Genomic DNA, 17944 nt, shown 5'->3' with positions numbered 1-17944 from the left:
TGCATTCCCTTCTTCTGCTTGGAAAAAAAAAGAACATTTAGCTTCTCTGTTCTCTGGTGAAAACATCAGAATGCATAACAGGGTAGAGAACTTTCCATAATAGGAAGGGATGAATGAGGAAAGAAAATTGGAAGTCTCTCTACAAGGCCTTGATCTAAGAAGAACATATTCAAGTATTGTTTACTTGGGAGACACTGAAGAACTTAAAAACAAATGTCTTAATCTCTTTAACACTGAGCTCTTGTGAAAAACATTACAGTAGGGCCCCGCTTACTGGCATTCTGTTTTCCGGCGTTCTGCTGATGCGGCGGCTTTTAATGAGGGGAAATTCCCAGTTTTAAGGCCATTTTTGCGCTTTTGCGACATCTTTGCATCATTTTCGTGCGATGCGCCCCATTATTTTCAATGGGTTTCGCTTTACGGCGATTTCCGCTTTACGGTGGCATTCCAGAACAGAACCTGCCATATAAGCGGGGCCTGCTTGTACTCTGATTGCTTCTATTTCTATTTGCTTCCTGTTGGATCCAGTTGCTATTGCTTTTGAGGTTATTTTTGTGTTTCTGAAAATTGGCAATTAATGGTAATTGTACCTGTTTTGTCATGGCTTGTGTGCAGTCCTACACAAGATGTGCTAAGCACAAGAGGACTCTTGTGGAATATTACATGAATCATGGCTGAATGAGTAGGTAATGCTGCTCACGTCTTGAGGAAGCACAATTTACAGAATTCCTTGCTGATAGCAGGAGTAGGTGCTACAGCAAGAAAAAACTTTTTCCACTCAAAACAACATTAGTGAATAACCTTTAAAAACTGTTTAATATTAGAGTACCAGATTCTGCAGCAGGACCTATCCTTCCTGGGTATCACTTTCCATGATCCAAGCTTTACAAATGTAGTTAAATTTAGAGAAGGAGTGGAGAAGAGTAAGAGTACATGAGATGAGGCAAAAGAATTGCAGAGATGGGAAGAAGATTGAGATTCTAAGAATTCAGAGCATGTATCACTGAATTTAGTGTTACCATCACATCTATAAAATACTGTGTGGATTTTGACTGCCAGATCTAGAGGTTTCCAGGTTTAAATATGTTACAGGCTCAGAGACTTCCAGTCTGTCTCTTTCTTGACATCTACTTGAGCCACTGGTTTTCATTTGTTCTAATTATTTTCATTTTTCTTTTCGTAAACACTGGGCCTAGTGCGATCTCATAACAATTTTTGGTTACATTTTAATTTCCCCCACTATTTTAATGGTTAAAGTTCTCTGCAGAGAAAGTCACTACCCAAATTTGCAAAGGAAAATGAAAAGCACTGTGGCGTGCAGCTAAAATGAAAACGAGCAAAACAATGAAAACGAGCACAATAACTGTGAATAACAGAATAGATAAATATATTGAAAGGCCTAATACATGGGACCTGAAATAATATATAAGAATGCAAAATGCTGCCACAGTGAATATAGTAACATGAAAATGTATACAATGTATACAGTGATGACAGCCAATGGAAAATGGCACTTCCCCTGGTAGAACAGCTTCTAAATTCAGAATTAAACATTTATTCCTCCTTCCAACCATCCCAGCATAGTTACATTTGAAAGAGTTGTCCTACGGGAGGTTGAGAGATTTGAACAGCTCTCTCACAGAATGTGTGGCACAATTTCTCCCAGATAGAAAGCCATACTCTTCATTCGTTATCTTGGAATACTAACATAGTTATTAAACCTGCTGATAAAGGAGGAGCGATACTGGTTTTGGATAGGGCACATTATCAGCAGGAGGTGATTCGTCAGTTAGAAGACACCAACAGCTATGGGCACATTCATAAAGATGCCACTCTGGACATCTAATTAATTATCAAGACAGTCTTTGGCTATGGGTTATTACAGCATTGCTGCATTTTTGGTAAAGGAGTGTCCTCGGACACCATTATTCTGTATTCTACCTAAAATTCACAAGGAGGGTTTTCCATCTCCGGGTAGGCCAATAGTTTAGGGCTCTGGGTCTCTTCTGGAACCTTTAGCGCAACATCTTGACTGCTTCCTTCTTCCTCAAGTTATTTGGACTGAATCATATATTAAAGACACTGGACATTTCATTCAGCAAATAGAGGGGTTACAGTCTCCTGTCTCATCACATTATTTATTTTATTTATTTATTTTATTTAATTTATATACCGCCCTAAGCCAAAAAGGCTCTCTGGGCGGTGTACATAAAAGATAAAACAAGCACAATATATAAATACAATAAGTATAACAAAATCAAAGATCAAAACAAACAATAACAAAGAACCAACAACGTCAAAATACAACAATAATGAAAATACTGATAAAATACACTATAAAATACAATTTAAAATACACTTTAAAATGCCTGGGAGTATAAAAAGGTTTTCACCTGGTGCCGAAAGGATAGCAGCGTCGGTGCCAGGCGTACCTCATCGGGGAGACTATTCCACAGTTCGGGGGCCACTACCGAAAAGGCCCTAGTTCTAGTCACCACCCTCTGGGCTTCTCGATGGGATGGCACCCGGAGGAGGACCTTAGATGTTGAGCGCAGTGTACGGGTAGGTTCATATTGGGAGAGGCGTTCCACCAGGTATTGCGGTCCCATGCCGTGTAGGGCTTTATAGGTCAAAACCAGCACTTTGAATCTAGCCCGGAAACAAATAGGAAGCCAGTGCAGACGAGCCAGAACAGGTGTTATATGAGCAGACCTTCTGGTCCGCGTCAGTAATCTGGCCACTGCATTCTGGACTAGCTGTAGTTTCCGAACTATCTTCAAGGGCAGCCCAACGTAGAGCGCATTGCAGTAGTCCAGCCTAGAAGTTACCAGAGCGTGAACAACTGAGGCGAGGTCGTCACTGTCCAGATAGGGACGTAGCTGGGCTACCAGTCGAAGATGGTAGAAAGCATTCCGTGCCACCGAGGCCACCTGAGCCTCAAGAGACAAGGAAGGATCGAAAAGAACTCCCAAGCTACGAACCTGTGCCTTCAAGGGGAGTGTAACCCCATCAAGAACAGGATGAACATCCTCCATCTGGGCAGTGAAGGCACTCACCAACAGCGTCTCGGTCTTGTCAGGATTGAGCTTCAGTTTGTTAGCCCCCATCCAGTCCATTATCGCGGCCAGGCAACGGTTTAGCACGTTAACAGCCTCACCTGAAGAGGATGAAAAGGAGAAATAGAGTTGCGTGTCATCAGTATACTGATGACAACGCAGCCCAAAACTCCTGATGACCGCACCCAGCGGCTGCATGTAGATGTTAAAAAGCATGGGGGACAGTACCGATCCCTGCGGGACTCCACAATGGAGAGTCCAGGGTATCGAGCAATGTTCCCCAAGCACTACCTTCTGGTGGCGACCCACCAAGTAGGAGCGGAGCCACTGCCAAGCAGTACCCCCAACTCCGTGAGTCTTCCCAGGAGGATACCATGGTCGATGGTATCAAAAGCAGCTGAGAGATCAAGGAGAATCAACAGAGCCACACTCCCCCTGTCCCTCTCCCGACAGAGGTCATCATACAGGGCGACCAAGGCTGTTTCAGTGCCAAAACCGGGCCTAAAACCGGATTGATGTGATAGATGTGTATAGTCCTGTATACCTCCATGCTTTTCATTTTCCTTTGCAAATTTAGGTAGTTATTTTTTCTGTGTATTTTGTGGTGCACTGGGAACCCTCTCCTTTTGGTTGGCAGTAAAGTTCTCTGCAGTTCAGAAGATTTTGACCTTTAGACGGTATATGTCCCAAAACTAGGTTGAGAGCAGAACATTTGAAGGCTCGGTCAGTGTAAAATTGGTGCTCTGCCTCTTGTCAGAATAGAGCTGTGACAGGACAAGACTGTAAAAGGTGAACTAGAATCCATCCAGGTTGAGCTCATCTTCAGTAGCTGTTGTCATCTGCAAGTATAAATCCAGTTTATGAAGAACAATTTTTGTTCTACCATTTTTAACATCCTGTCCAAGGAGGATGTCTTCTTATTTTCTTGTGTTAGTTCTCAGGGCCAAACCATACATAATTTTTGTACATCCCCCGTCAAATGTGGGGGTACCCAGATTGGATTGAGGCAGCAGTGTAAGGGGAGAAGGTTTATCTCTCCCCTGCTTTTTCTCAGTTAAAATCACCCCTAGCTGCTATTAGCCCTGCTAAGTGAGAAAAAGACAGGTACATTTGTTTGTTCTCTCCTCTCCAGTTTTGTAGGGTGATCTTGACAGAGAAAATGCGCTGCCTGATTCCATATCTACTCCTCTGTTTGCTTTTACAGTTTTTTTTAAAGGGAAGGATTCAGTAATAGGTCACATGCATCCCATATGGATTGACCCAGTGAGTATGGCCTCAAGTATCTAGGTTTCTGAAATGAGTACACATTTATGGTAGTGACCATAGTGCTAAATATACATGTTAATGGCCAATTACCAAAAAAATCAAACACAATCACACTTCATTTCAGAATAGGGAACCAACAAAATGGAGGGATTAGTTTAAAAAAAAGTTGAAAGGCAAAGCAAAGAGAGCCAGGTCACTCCAAAATGCTTGGGAATTGTTTAAAAACACAATTAGAAGCTCAACTGGAGTGTATCTGGAAAGGTACCACCAGAGCCAAGAGATTACCAGCATGGTTAACAAGCAGATTATATGCTATTAGGGCCAAATGGACATCTTGTGCAAATGAGAACAAAATGGAACCCAAACTTTGACAAAAGAAATGCAAGCAGACAATAAAGGATGCTAAAAAATAATTTGAGGAACACATCATTAAAAATATAAAGAGAAAAAAAATCTTCAAATACTTTAGTGGCCGGAGACCATCTAGTGAGGCAGTTAGACCTTTGTATGACGAGTCAAATGTGTGCTAAATGAGGATAAGGAGATTGCAGAGAAGCTGAATGAATTATTTGCGTCTGTCTTCATGGCAGCAGACATAGGGTAGATTTATGTTTTGCAGGAAGGGAGTCTGAGGAACTGAGGCAAATAGTTGCAAAGAGAGATGAAATTCTAGGCCTAGAAGACAAAATAAAAACTGACAAACTACTTGGTCCGGATGGCATCCACCTAGTACTGTAGTGGCAAATTCAGAAGTGAAGGGTCCCTTTCTGATGCTACGCCCTCTCACAGCTATGATCCCTTCTAAGATTATATACAGTAGGGCCCTGCTTATACGGCGGGTTAGGGACCAGGCCCCTGCCGTAAAGCGGAACCCATTGACTATAATGGGTTGCATCACGTGAAAATGCCGCAAAGGCGGCTTTAAAACAGAGAATTTCCCCTAATCGAAAGCCGCCGCATCAGCGGAACGCCGGAAAACGGAACGCCGTAAAGCAGGGCCCTTCTGTAACCTTCTGAGATTATACAGTAAAACTCTGCTCAAACGCAGTTACTCTAACTTAGTATGGCAACCAAGAAGGAAAACTCAGCAAAGGAAGTTCCTTACCTTACAGCATCTTAGTACATTTGGTCATGTACAGGCACAGAAAATAGTAGATCTAGCTGAAAGCCAACACATGGAGATCTGTACTGATCATGCAATGTTTCATTAAGGAAAAGTACACCAAAGAAAGTAAGAGACTGAAAGTTCATTTGTGAGTTTTAGGAGGAAACTTAAGCATCCTAACCTCTGGTATTGGCTGTACTGCACACACACAACACTTAGCCATATTCATTTGCATTTCAATTTATATTGCATGACACAGATATACACAGCATCATTAAAAGCTGAAACACCATCACACAGAGACTTTCTCCCCCTGAAATATATTTTTTCTCACTTTCACTCCTCTTCCCTCCTGTTCCTGGCTGTGGGTGGGAACAAAACCATACATCTTTCGCCTACCCCCTTTTTTCTGCTGGCTTGAGAATAAGGTCCTTGTTAACAAGCTGGAAGTCATGTGGCAAAGAGTCCCCCCTTCAGCCCAAGTTCTCCTCTTCCGTACTTCCTTTTTCACTTTCTCTTGCTTGCTTGCTCTCCATTGTTATCTCTACACTCCTGAATCCTTCCCGTACACGCCTTTTCCCACAACAGGCATCCCTAGTAACCAGCTAGCATGAAAGGGAAATGTGTTAGCTACTGAGAAGAGTCTTCTCACTAGCTGACTTGCCTCCTATCACTCTGATTGCTTCAATCATCAGGAAAGGATGCTGAAGACATAGGGACTGTACTGGAACCCTGCTCCCAAAAAAGTAAGGGGTCTAAGACCTCCCCTGGGACCCTGGATGATTGCACCCCTCCATCCACCTGAGAAGTCTTGAAGAACTCGTATATGAAATTGCTGATCTTCTAATATGTACCTTGTTCCTCAGATCCACCTCCATACCCGAGGACTGGAAAATAACCAATGTAATGCCAGTCTTTAAAAAGGGATCCAGGGTGGATCCTGGAAATTACAGGCCAGTTAGCTTAATGTCTACCCAGGGAAAACTGGTGAAGCATATAGAAGAACAAGCCTTGCTGAAGCAGAACTAGCATGGCTTCTGCAAGGGTAAGTCCTGTCTCACTAACCTATTAGAGTTCTTTGAGTGTGTCAATAAGCATGTAGACAGAGGTGATCCAGTTGACATAGAGTATTCAGACTTCACCAAAGACTCCTGATTAAACTTAGCAGTCATGGAATAAGAAGAGGCTTTCTTGTGGACCAGGAGCTGGTTAAGTAACAGGAAGCAGAGAGCAGGAATAAGTGAACAATACTCCCAGGAATGTAAAAAATGGAGTCCTCAAGGATCTATATTGGGACATGTGCTTTTTAACTCATTCATAAAGTTAATAAATGATCTAGTGTTAGGGTTTTAAGTTTTTATGTTGTATGTTTTAAATTTTGTTTTATACTGTATTGCATGTTTTAAAATCTGCTATAAGTCGCCTAGAGACTATTGTGTATGAGGCAACTAACAAATGAAATAAATAAAAATAAAATAATAGAGTTTGGAGGTGAGTAGTAAGGTGGCCAAGTTTGTTGATGATATTAAATTGTTAAGGGTCATTAAAACCAGGGCTGTGGAGTTGGAGTCATGGAGTAGGAGTCAGAAGCAATTTTGGGTGGAGTCGGTAGAACTGTACTGACTCCGACTCCGGCTTCAAAATAAAAACTTTCATAGGAATTTAGGAAAGTTTTCTTGTTCAGAAATTTTAATCAAATAAATATATTTTATGTTCTATCAATCTTGCCTGATGATTTACATGGTGGTGATGAAATGCCTTGTGCTACCATTTTACTACAGTAAATTTGTTATTACTAGTTAATATACATTTGCTATTTAAGAAGGAGTTGGAGTCGGACAGTAGAAGAATGGAGTCGGAGTCAGATCGAAGGTTTGGCGTACCGACTCCACAGCCCTGGTTAAAAAAAAAAAGGGATTGTGAATGACCAAAGAGTGAATGGGCGGTAAAATAGCAAATACAGTTCAATGTAAAGAAGTGTAAAGTGATTCATGTTGGGGCAAAAAACCATAATTTTACATATGAGCTCATGGCATCTGAACTGGTGGTGGCTGACTTTAGGGTCACAGTCGGTAGTTTGATAGATGTCAACACAGTGTCTGGTAGCTGTGAAAAAGGCAAATTCCATGCTAGGGATTGTTAGGAAAGGAATTGAAGGTAAAAGGTAAAATCTCTGATAACATAATGCTATTATACAAATCTATGCTGCAACCACGTTTGGAATACTGTGTACAGTTCTGATTGTCTTACCTCAAAAAGAATATTGTTGAACTACAATAGGGCAACCAAAATAAGAAAGGGGATGGAGCAACTCCTCTATGAGGAAATGTCGCAGCACTTGGAGCTTTTTTGTTTTAGACAGAAGGCGAGTAAGAGGTAATGTGATAAGAATGTTTAAAATTATGCATAGTGTGGAGAAAGTGGATAGTGAAAAGTTTTTCTTCCTCTCAACTCTAGAACTATCCAATGAAGCCGAATTTTGGAAGATTCAGGACAGACAGAAAGTACTTCATGCAGTGCATAGTTAAATTATGGAATTCGCTCCCACAAGAGGTAGTGATGCCCACCAAATTTGGATGACTTTAAAAGAGGATTAATCAAATATATGGAGGATAAGGCTATCAATGGCTTGTAGCCATAATGGTCATGCTCTGACCTCATGGTTAAAGGAAATATGTTTCTGAATAACAGTTTCTGGAAATGGCAGGAGGGGAGAGTGCTCTTGTGCTGAGGTCCTTCTTGCGGGCTTTTCATAAGCATCTGGTTGGCCGCAGTGAGAACAGGATGCTGAACTAGATGGGCCATTGGCCTGATCCAGCAGGCTCCTATGTTAAGAGAACCAAGATATCTTCAGTAGCATATGGACAAATATTGGAAATGTTTTTTTATTTAAAGCAGGCAGTAGAAAGTGTTGAATTTGCAATTCTAGAAATTGTTGTTGTTATGTGCCTTCAGGTTGATTTTGACCTATGGCGACCGAATGAATCAGCGACCTCCAATAACATCTGTTATAAACCACCCTGTTCAGATCTTGTAAGTTCAGGTCTGTGGCTTCCTTTATGGAATAAACCCATCTTTTGTTTGGCCTTCTTTTTCTACTCCCTTCTGTTTTTCCCAGCATTATTGTCTTTTCTAGTGAATCATGTCTTCTCATTAGGACTGGCGAGGGCAGCTATGAGAGAACTAGAGAAGGTCATCAGATGCAAAGATGTATCACTGAACACTAAAGTCAGGATCATTCAGACCATGGTATTTCCAATCTCTATGTATGGATGTGAAAGTTGGATAGTAAAAAAAGTGGATAAGAGAAAAAGAAACTGATTTGAAATGTGGTGTTGGAGCTTTGCGCATACCATGGACCATGAAAAAGACAAGTAATTGGGTGTTAGAACAATTCTAGATATTGAAACAGCATTTCTTAAGCTGTATGAAGTCAAAAATTAGACCATTAGTCCATGTAACTCAGTATTGTCTATTGTCTGGCAGCAGCTGTCCAGGTTTCAGACATAAGTATTCGCCATCTATAAATGCTCTACTTGGAACAGCTGGAGGTTCAACCTGGGACCCTCTGCATGCAAAACATGTGCACAACCACTTAAGAGTTCCTTATTTCAGTATTATTGCCCTCAAATGTTAAGTCTATTTTTAAATAGTATATTTTAGTCTCAGCTGTTAGATGATCAAAACCAGTCATTATTAAACATTAGGTAACACTTCAGCATATTGACAGAGCCTTCTTGCATTCATGGAGTGGTTGGCACTGCCATCTGGCGGCCAAAGAAAAAGAGATGCAAATTTTTATTGTGATTTTAAAGAGTAGCAGGGCTACGGCACTGGAATAGAGGCATATATATGGTCTAGAGGTGCATATAGAGTTCCCTACTGCCCATGCAAGAAGCCTTCAAACAGGCATTTTTACTTTCTGACTGGATGGCGAACGGATGAGTGGAGCAAGTTAATTCTGTTACTATTGGTAGAAATGTTAGCTGAGTGTCTGTGCGTTAGGCCACTCTTTGAAATGGCAGCACTTGTATCTAAGAATTGCTTGCTTCCAACATCCTCTATGACCTCAGCAGCTGTGTTAATGCAAGCTGAAATAAGCAACTGAGAGTTTATTTTTGGCTACTTTGTCTCATGGCCAGTGTATGGAAAATGGCTTATCCATAAGCTGAGGCGCTTCAGGCTGCTGACCTCTGTCAGTTCTTCTAGGTCCTTAATTGTACTGGGGGTCTCCGTGAGGTCCTATGCCTCTGCCCTAGAGGAACTTTCCTGAAGTCTGGGTCATGCAGATTGCACTTATAAAGGATCAGGCCTCCTGCTAAGGGGTTTGTATTTCTTCAGCTCTGTCACTGGAGCCAAGGTGACATGGAGCATTTTCCACTGGAATTGTGTACTCTTCTGGATAGAGTGAGCATTGTGACAATTACCTATCTCATATCATTCAAATTAGACAAACACTGAAAAAATCCACCAGGAATTCTCCTTTGACCATATCTGGACTATTACGTGTCTCAAAAACATTTTAGGTCCTGTAAAACTGATGAGGGGAGAGAGACTCTGTTTGTCATCAGGGGAGGGCTATTTCCACCTGCCTTTCTCCAGCCCTGGAAGCCTTCAAACACAGCTTCTTTAGAAGACTTTCTGGCCCTTTGGGTTGAGCTATAAGGGTCAGGGGGATAGAAGAGATTTTTATATCAGCTTGGGGGTTAGTTTTTAAATATTTTTGCTTTAGCTTTATTGTTGAGCTTAATGCTCATTTATACTTTGAGGTATATATTTTTTTCTTAATGTTGTAGTGATTATACTTTTTATTATGTATTGTGCTACAGCATTTGGACTGTTTGTGTGAACTGCTTTGAGCACATATGTATTTGTGCAAAATGTGGTATATAAATAAATTGAAGAAGAAAAATAAAACTAGAGAGAAAATAATTTTTAACTTTAAATTAGTATATTTCCTGAGTCAGTGTTGTAACAGAATTCATGTTCTTACTATATTGCGCTTTGTTCAGAAAAATGTTGCATTTATAGTTAAACCTGTTGACATAACCACACATCAGATTTTAAATTATTTGCTCTGAGCATATTTACTTTGTTTTTCAAGAAAGGCTAAAGTGATGCTTTTAAGCTCTGAAGTGTCCCTATTCAGCTAAAAATTGTTCTTCTGACCCCCCTTTTTGCCTCCTGAGTTTTTTGCTTTTGTTAGATTTGTTTATATTGTTATGATTTGTGTTTATTAAAATTAATATAGTTATCATTTACCAGAGAAGCGTACTGATGCATTTGCTGCTTTGATATGGTGTGGGTACAAAATGCTCCAAGTATAGAGTTGCACTGACAGCCTTAGAATATTTTAAAAAGGTATTTCTCACTTATTCTGAAAACTGTTTAATTATAAAGGCAGTCTAATAACTGATGAGAGAATATCTCCATATTTTAGACAGTGTCACTTTAAAACAAGTACATAGGATAAAGCAGGAGGAATAATGAAGGGGAAATGGCATTCTCAAGATTTCACAGGTATTTGATAGTGTGGACATACACATGCTATTTTTATTTGTAAGTAGTTGTTTGCTGTTTAATCTGGGGTTGATGAACAAGAAATGGCCTGTGCTTGATAGTGAAATTTCATTACTTGACAACTATATTCTATACTAATTACATACACATATTGCTAAGAATCTGTCTTTATAGATATTTATACTACAATGGCTACCATAATTGCTCCTTCCTTAAACTTCTTTCACCTTGCACTGCTACCTCCAAGGTTGCTTTGACTATTACAACCTATTACCAGTAGATGTCAGTGTAGGAAACATATAGAAACATGCATCTTAAATATATGTTTTCAGTACACAGTAATGATTGGTGTGCTTTTTATTTTTTTTAAAGCTGAGAAACTATAATTGTGGTTTGGTGCCATAGTTGTGCCGTATCTGTTTGGTATTATGATGAATGCAAAGCATCTTTTGTTACTTTTTCTTAAAAATGGTTGTTGGGTTCCATAGATGTCTCCTGATACTAATATTCAAGCTTCAAAGGTTCTTGGATAAAGAGATTATCTACACGCATTTCAATGTGGTTTTGTGATATGGATGGCTTTGGTTGACAACCCACACGAGAAACTGGACAGAGGAGTTCAACCCTGCTGGACCTCTCAGTGGGTTTTGTTACCATTAATTGTATCCTTCTGGATGGCTTGGCAGGAATGGGTCTTAGGAGCATTGCTTTATTAGGACTCTGGCCTTTTTTGAGAAGTTGGTTTCAGAAGATGATGTTGAGTTTTTGTTCTAAAGTTTGGCTTACAGTGTGCCCAGCATGTCTTCTATGTATCTATATGAAACCTCTGGGGTAGGTTGTATGGAAATATGGGTTGTGTTGACATCAGTGTGTGGATGGCATCCAGCATGCTTTCTCTCCTTTTTATCCAGTTATAGGGAAGAGATTGATGGCAGTAATGGGCTAGATGAGGGCAAGCAAACTGTCTGTTCAAGTAATCAAACAAAATACAGTATATCGCACAACAATTGTTAAAACATTAATGACCTCATATAAAAAACATAATCGCACGCAAATTTCAGTACAGCAGTAAATAAAATTGTATTTATTCTCCAAAGGTCCAAAGGGGATATTTGCATTTTCAGTTGACACTAAAAAGGTGCCAATGAAGGGAACATCTACAACTCTACAGGAAGGAACTTCCACAACTGGGGTGCCACAGCAGATGTCACTGCACAATGAGCTATGCCTGTTAATCGGAGTATGAGCAAGGCCTCCCCTCTAGGTCTCAGCTTGGTAGATACTGGGAAAGGGGCTCTTTGACATACTTGAATACTAACACCTTGAATTGGACCTGGAGCAAACAGGCAGTCAGTGCAGGTCTTTAAAGGGTTGGTGATCTATGGTTATGGTTTTTCACTTAAAACCCTGGCAGCTGGATTCCGAAAAGCTGTAGCCTCTGGTTTGTCTTCAGGGGTAGGTCAACGCAGAGTGTACTGCAACAGTCCAATTGTGAGATTACTAGAGCATGGATTACTGAGGCAAGGCTATCCTGGTTCAGGAATGGTCATAGCTGTAAATTAGGCGTTCTTCACCCCTGAAACCACCTGGGCCTCAAATGATTGCATTGGATCCAGGAGCACCCCAAAGCTATGTATGTATTCTTCAAGGGGAGCGCAAATCTATCCAGAACAGGCCCTCTTCCTAGTTCCGGGACATAAGAACCACCTACCAACAATACCTCTGTCCTGTCAGCTCATTACTGTCTCCAGATACTGGTCCAATATTTGCAGAGGTCTGGATCTGATCTTGTAATTCAGTGCTTGGATAACAGCTGTGGCAAGGACGGACAATTAGGCTGATATGCCAACTGCACCCGTTTCTGAGGTGATTGGACCTAACCTAGTGATGCATATCTTGCTTATATCAGGATTGGACCATTGTAATGTGCTTTACATGGACTGCACTTTAAGAGTCACCAGAAGCTTCAGTTGGTCCAGAATGCAGCAGCTAGGATACTCAAGGGAACACAGTGAGACGAACACATTAATGTCCATTTTAGAATATCTGCAACAGGCCTGGGAATATCAAAGTGCTTGTAGTTATGTATAAAACTCTGAATTACTTGGCTTGGGTCCAGAGTACCTAAAAACTGTTTCCTCCCATATCATCCTGCCCACACCCTATGATCTGAGGCCCTTCTCTACATCCCAACATGGGTGGACACTAGGTTAGTTGAGATATGTAGAGGCCCTTTTTCTGCAGCTGCCCTCCAGGTGTGCAACTCTTTCCTGTGGGAGGCTCATTTCTTGCCCCTCTTTTTTAAAAATAGCTTCCATCACCAAATGAAGACTGTTCAGGTGGGCTTTGCATTTGCTTTTTGATATTTTTAAACTGCCTCTTTTAATTATCTGCTATGCTGTATCTGTTTTTTTTGAAATCAACTTGAAGGTAGTCCATTTCCATGTTCCAGCTTGTTCTTTGTTGATTTCTTGTACTGAGTACTATTTTGGAAAGTAGCAAGGCAGGATATAAACAAATAGAAAACAACACTATGGTAATAGTGGGTTTTTTCTTTTTGTTGTTCATAAAGTCACAAATAAAAATTGGACATTGGTGAGAGTTTAGTTTAGTAGTTTCAGTAAAACTTACCAAAGGTAACAGATTTAATTCCTACAGTATCTCCTCCGATTCCTTTGGCATACCACCCTATGTTTTTCAATAAAAATTATATGTATGATGATAAGGGCTGGTGTGCCAAGGGATCATCTCTGTGATTTTTATCTAAACAGAATACCCATTAGAGAAGACAGATTAAAAAGTCAACTGTAGGAAATTCCATTCCCATGGTGGTTATGGGAACAAATCAATTTTTTTGAATAATCCAGAAATAAAAAGCTGCAACACATAGAATCACTACATTTGAGAAATTGATATTGGCATATTCCGAGGATTTGAAGGGTCTGTCGTCTAATATATACAAAAGAGCAAATTTTGGGCATCTGTGATTAAAGAGATCAGACAGATAACATAACAAAAAATCACATTGACATCTGTATTAGCAATATTGATTTTATTTCTGAATGAAGATCTTGACATTAAAAATAAGAAGTTAGAAGTTTTTTTTGTGGGAGCAAGGATTACTATTGCACAATTTTGGAAAGACCTTAAAAGAGCAAATATAGATCCTTGGTATGAAACAGTTTGGGATGTAGGTCTATTGGAAAAAACTAACATAACTTAAAGAGAGTAGAGGACAAAGTAAAGGGACTAATTTCCTTTCAGTATGGTATGATTTTATTACATAAATTTACAAGATACAAGGATCCCCCTGCCAATGACATACACATGTATATGATCTTATTAAATGGTCCACCAGATGAAAGTATAGGAATGATACTCGACAACCCTGCAGGAAAGAAAGGGAAAAGTATTAATGTATGAATGAAGATTTTGATAATTTGCTATGAATAATCAATACATAATCTTTATAAGTAATATTATTATGATCCACATAGTGTGTTTCATGTTATTTTTGTTATGCTTATTTTGAAAATTAATAAAGATTAGTTAGAAATAAAACTCATTGATCTGTTTTCCATACAAGAAGCAGTCGATTTTGAGGGGTGTGTGTGTATGGAGAGTACAGCTCTTTGATTTGCACTCTTTAAGAATTGAAAGTTTTATTTTGAAAAAAGTAAAAATAATGTTTCAACATTCCCTAGAGACTAGGGAAAGGGGTGATAAAACAAATAGAGAATGCTGAGAATAGACAATTCATAATGCAATTGGCATGGAGGCTTAGCATTTGTCTCCTTGGGGACAAGGAATGTGTGAAGAAACATATTTCATTGTATTTAGGTTCTGGTTTGGACCATCAAATGTGTTTTATTTCAGCTTTTTAAGTCTTAACTTACATTTTAACTTTCATAATGTGCATCATGCTATTCTCCTATTTTACTAAGCCACATGATACTGTATTTTATCAATTTCTGAATGGAAAATTTGCAGTATCCTTGAAGTACTGAATATAGTTGCAGTTCTTATTAAAAATGTATAATCAGCACAATGATAGTAAATCTGACTATAGATAAGGAACATTGCTTTATCAGCACAAAGATCCAGATTTGTATCAGGTGAAGCGCAGCTGAGATTGTTATATTTCAGTACCAGTTATAGAGCCCTTTTATAGCAGATGGCATACTGTAATCTGTAATTATAATCATCAGCATAATACATCTCATGGCTTTCTGCATCTGAAATTGGGGGATAAGGTTAGAATTGCAAAAAATATTGGTTATGTTCTGTCAAAGTGATATGCAAGTCTTAGGACATGGGAAATAAACATTTCAAATATAATTAAATGAACTGTTGGATAACATGGAAGTGAATTAGCAAGGTGCCCTTTTGAAGTAATGCACAGAATCCCAAATTGTGAAAAGACCCATTTGTTAAGCTAAGTTCTGATAACATGAAATCTGTCAACCATGAGGAAAAGAGGAATCTGAACATCTAATCAAAGTGATACATGACTTGGCTGAAGTAGAATTCCAGTTGAGCCAATCAGAGTACATACAATATCCTCTGTCTAGAAGTTTGCTGAGAAGAGTATCTCTTTACCAATGTCAACATAGGGTTCTGTTCTCTCAAAAGGAGAATATAGCCTGACCACATTTGATTAAGAGGAGCCAGAGAACTCCACTTCTTATTAGATGATGGAATCTCCCTCAATCCCAGCTCCTTGTTATCTAGATATTTCATGTCTTGCCACCCTTGCTCCACTGGCTGGGGGCCGTGTCTTTTTATCCCCTTTGCCATTGTTGCTGACCACAAGATGCCTAACTTCAAAGGACTTACTTCTGCCTTTTCCTGCAAAGTCTTTCAGGTTAGAGATCCTATATTATCAGTGGGAGTATCAAGTTGTGAACAAAAATCTGAGAGTGATTGTTTCTTCTGTCAAGCACAACAATCTCCTATATGAGAATAGTGGTTTTGTGTTAACAGGAGATTTAGAGTTCTTTAGTTAATTGAGGGATTTTGGAGCAGTTAGGGAATAGTGTCTAGTCATTGCAGGGCAGAATTGACCTTCTCTTCCTCTCTGACAGCTGCATCATCTGAACAAATATATGACTGGGGTCCAACACCCTGATAACACCTATTCAGTAATGTCTTCCTTAAGGAAGAAAGCTTCCACTCATGGTGGTGGTGTTCCAAAACAGGGAAAGAACCACAGCTGGCTATTAACATTTCTTCTTCTGGCAATAAATTGCCACAAGGGATTATGTTTCTGTCTTCTAAAGTTCCATTGCCAGAGCTATTATGGAGTGTTCCATCAATTTGAGATGTTTTAGCTGACTGATGAAAAGAGCTGGATATATCTACTTTGATAACACTAAAATCAATGAATATACTAACATTCCTACTGGTGGATCTTCAAAAATACCAGTAGGAGGTTTCTCCTTTCCTATCATGCTCAGTGATATCAAAGGGTACGTATCCTTTTGCTATGAAGTACCTTTCTAACTTTAAACAATTTAGCTGCTGTATTGCCTGATGCAAAAGTTATAATTGCAGCAGTTATAACTGTAAAGAAAATATTCTACCCCTGAGTATTCTACCACCAAGGACTGAGCCTTTAGTCATGTGACAGGCCTTGCCCTGTAGGCCCTGCCCTGTGGAACTCCCTACCCATAGAGGTTTGGCAGGAATAATCTCTACTTTCTTTCAGACATCTCTTGAAAACTGAACTTTTTACACAGGCCTTTGTAATGTGAATTTTTGTGTAACTGATGCAGTATTTGTTGATGCTTTTATGGCTTTTTAATGATGCTTTTATTGGTTTTTAAATTTTATTGTGTCTTGTACATTGTAAGTCGCCTTGATGTACTTCTATGAAAAGTGCAGCTTAAAAGTGGTTTAATAAAATTAAATAAATAAAATGACTTCCACAATCACTGGGATTGGTGTCAGGTATATTATTAACCTGTAAAAACGTATCTTGAGCTCCAGTTGTAATGACATACCTTTTGATTAGTTTATGAAAACCAAATTGTGTTGCATTAACTGCAAATACCAGGGTTTATTTACCATGTGGTACACTGATAATTCATTATAGTGGGTTTTGTGGTAAGGTTTCAGCAAATGTTGCTGTCCTTGCCTCTTACGCTTGTCTTGAAATTTGATGATTGTGTCTGGAAATAAAAGCTCTGATAAGCACTTTTGAATTAAGGCAATTAATGTAATCCAGAATTTGAAATTTAGAGGGCTACATGGCAATCTGGCAATTGAGCACTGATTTAGAAGAAATGTTTAGGATTCAAGGATTCCCTCACTCCACATATTTGGTCAGGGAACATTGGACTTGATAACTTTAAGGCTGCTGAATTCATTCACCATATTTAAATAACGAGACTTGAAAGAGGCTCTAGCAGGAAATTGCTAACTTAGAATTAATTTGCAAATTCCATTCTTTTTCTGTTGAGATAGGAATTTCTCTCTCACTGCAGAGAGTAATTGATCTTATAAATTAACAGCTGCTTTAGCACAGTGGGGAGGAGAGCCAGGCTGGGAATCCAGAGTCTGTGAGTTCAAATCCCCGCTCGTGTGTCGCCTGCGTGTCAAGGGCCACCTAAAGATCACCCCCACAGTGAGTGGCTCGGGTCATGTACCCTGCCACCTGTGCAGCTGTGTGCAAGCTGCATAGTCTCAAGGAGCCCAGTTGCCCCCCAGCTGGCCGTTGCGGACAAGGAAGAGGCTGGCTTGTGCAGCTGTGGCAAGCTGAGCAGGCCCTAGGCAGCTGGGGAGGACTAGCCTCAGAGGGAGGCAATGGTAAACCCCCTCTGAATACCGCTTACCATGAAATCCCTATTCATATGGTAGCCATAAGGTGGGATTGACTTGAAGGCAGTCCATTTCCATTTCCAGGTGTTAAATTAGCAGAGCAAGAAACAGTATTACCAATTACTGCTGGCATGAGTGAGGTCAACTGTTACATTTGGACTCTGTATAGAAATATGAC

At 39.7% G+C, this 17944-nt stretch overlaps 1 protein-coding gene across 3 annotated transcripts in view; it reads left to right on the top strand.

Moving 5' to 3' along the window:
- Window positions 1-17944, top strand: part of FRYL (FRY like transcription coactivator) — a 332614-nt gene that overhangs the window by 23999 nt on the left and 290671 nt on the right. Inside the window, exon 1 of one of the 3 annotated variants that reach the window (XM_061583297.1) lies at window positions 6371-6472. The exons of the other annotated variants lie outside the window; for them this stretch is intronic. The gene's annotated coding sequence lies outside the window, so the exon portion shown is untranslated. Of the gene's footprint in view, window positions 1-6370; window positions 6473-17944 lie in introns of those variants that run through there. 3 annotated transcript variants of the gene reach the window in all.

This window comes from Rhineura floridana, chromosome 9, assembly GCF_030035675.1.
Source record: "Rhineura floridana isolate rRhiFlo1 chromosome 9, rRhiFlo1.hap2, whole genome shotgun sequence".
Classification (NCBI taxonomy): domain Eukaryota; kingdom Metazoa; phylum Chordata; class Lepidosauria; order Squamata; family Rhineuridae; genus Rhineura; species Rhineura floridana.
This window is presented reverse-complemented; position numbering and strand designations above follow the sequence as displayed.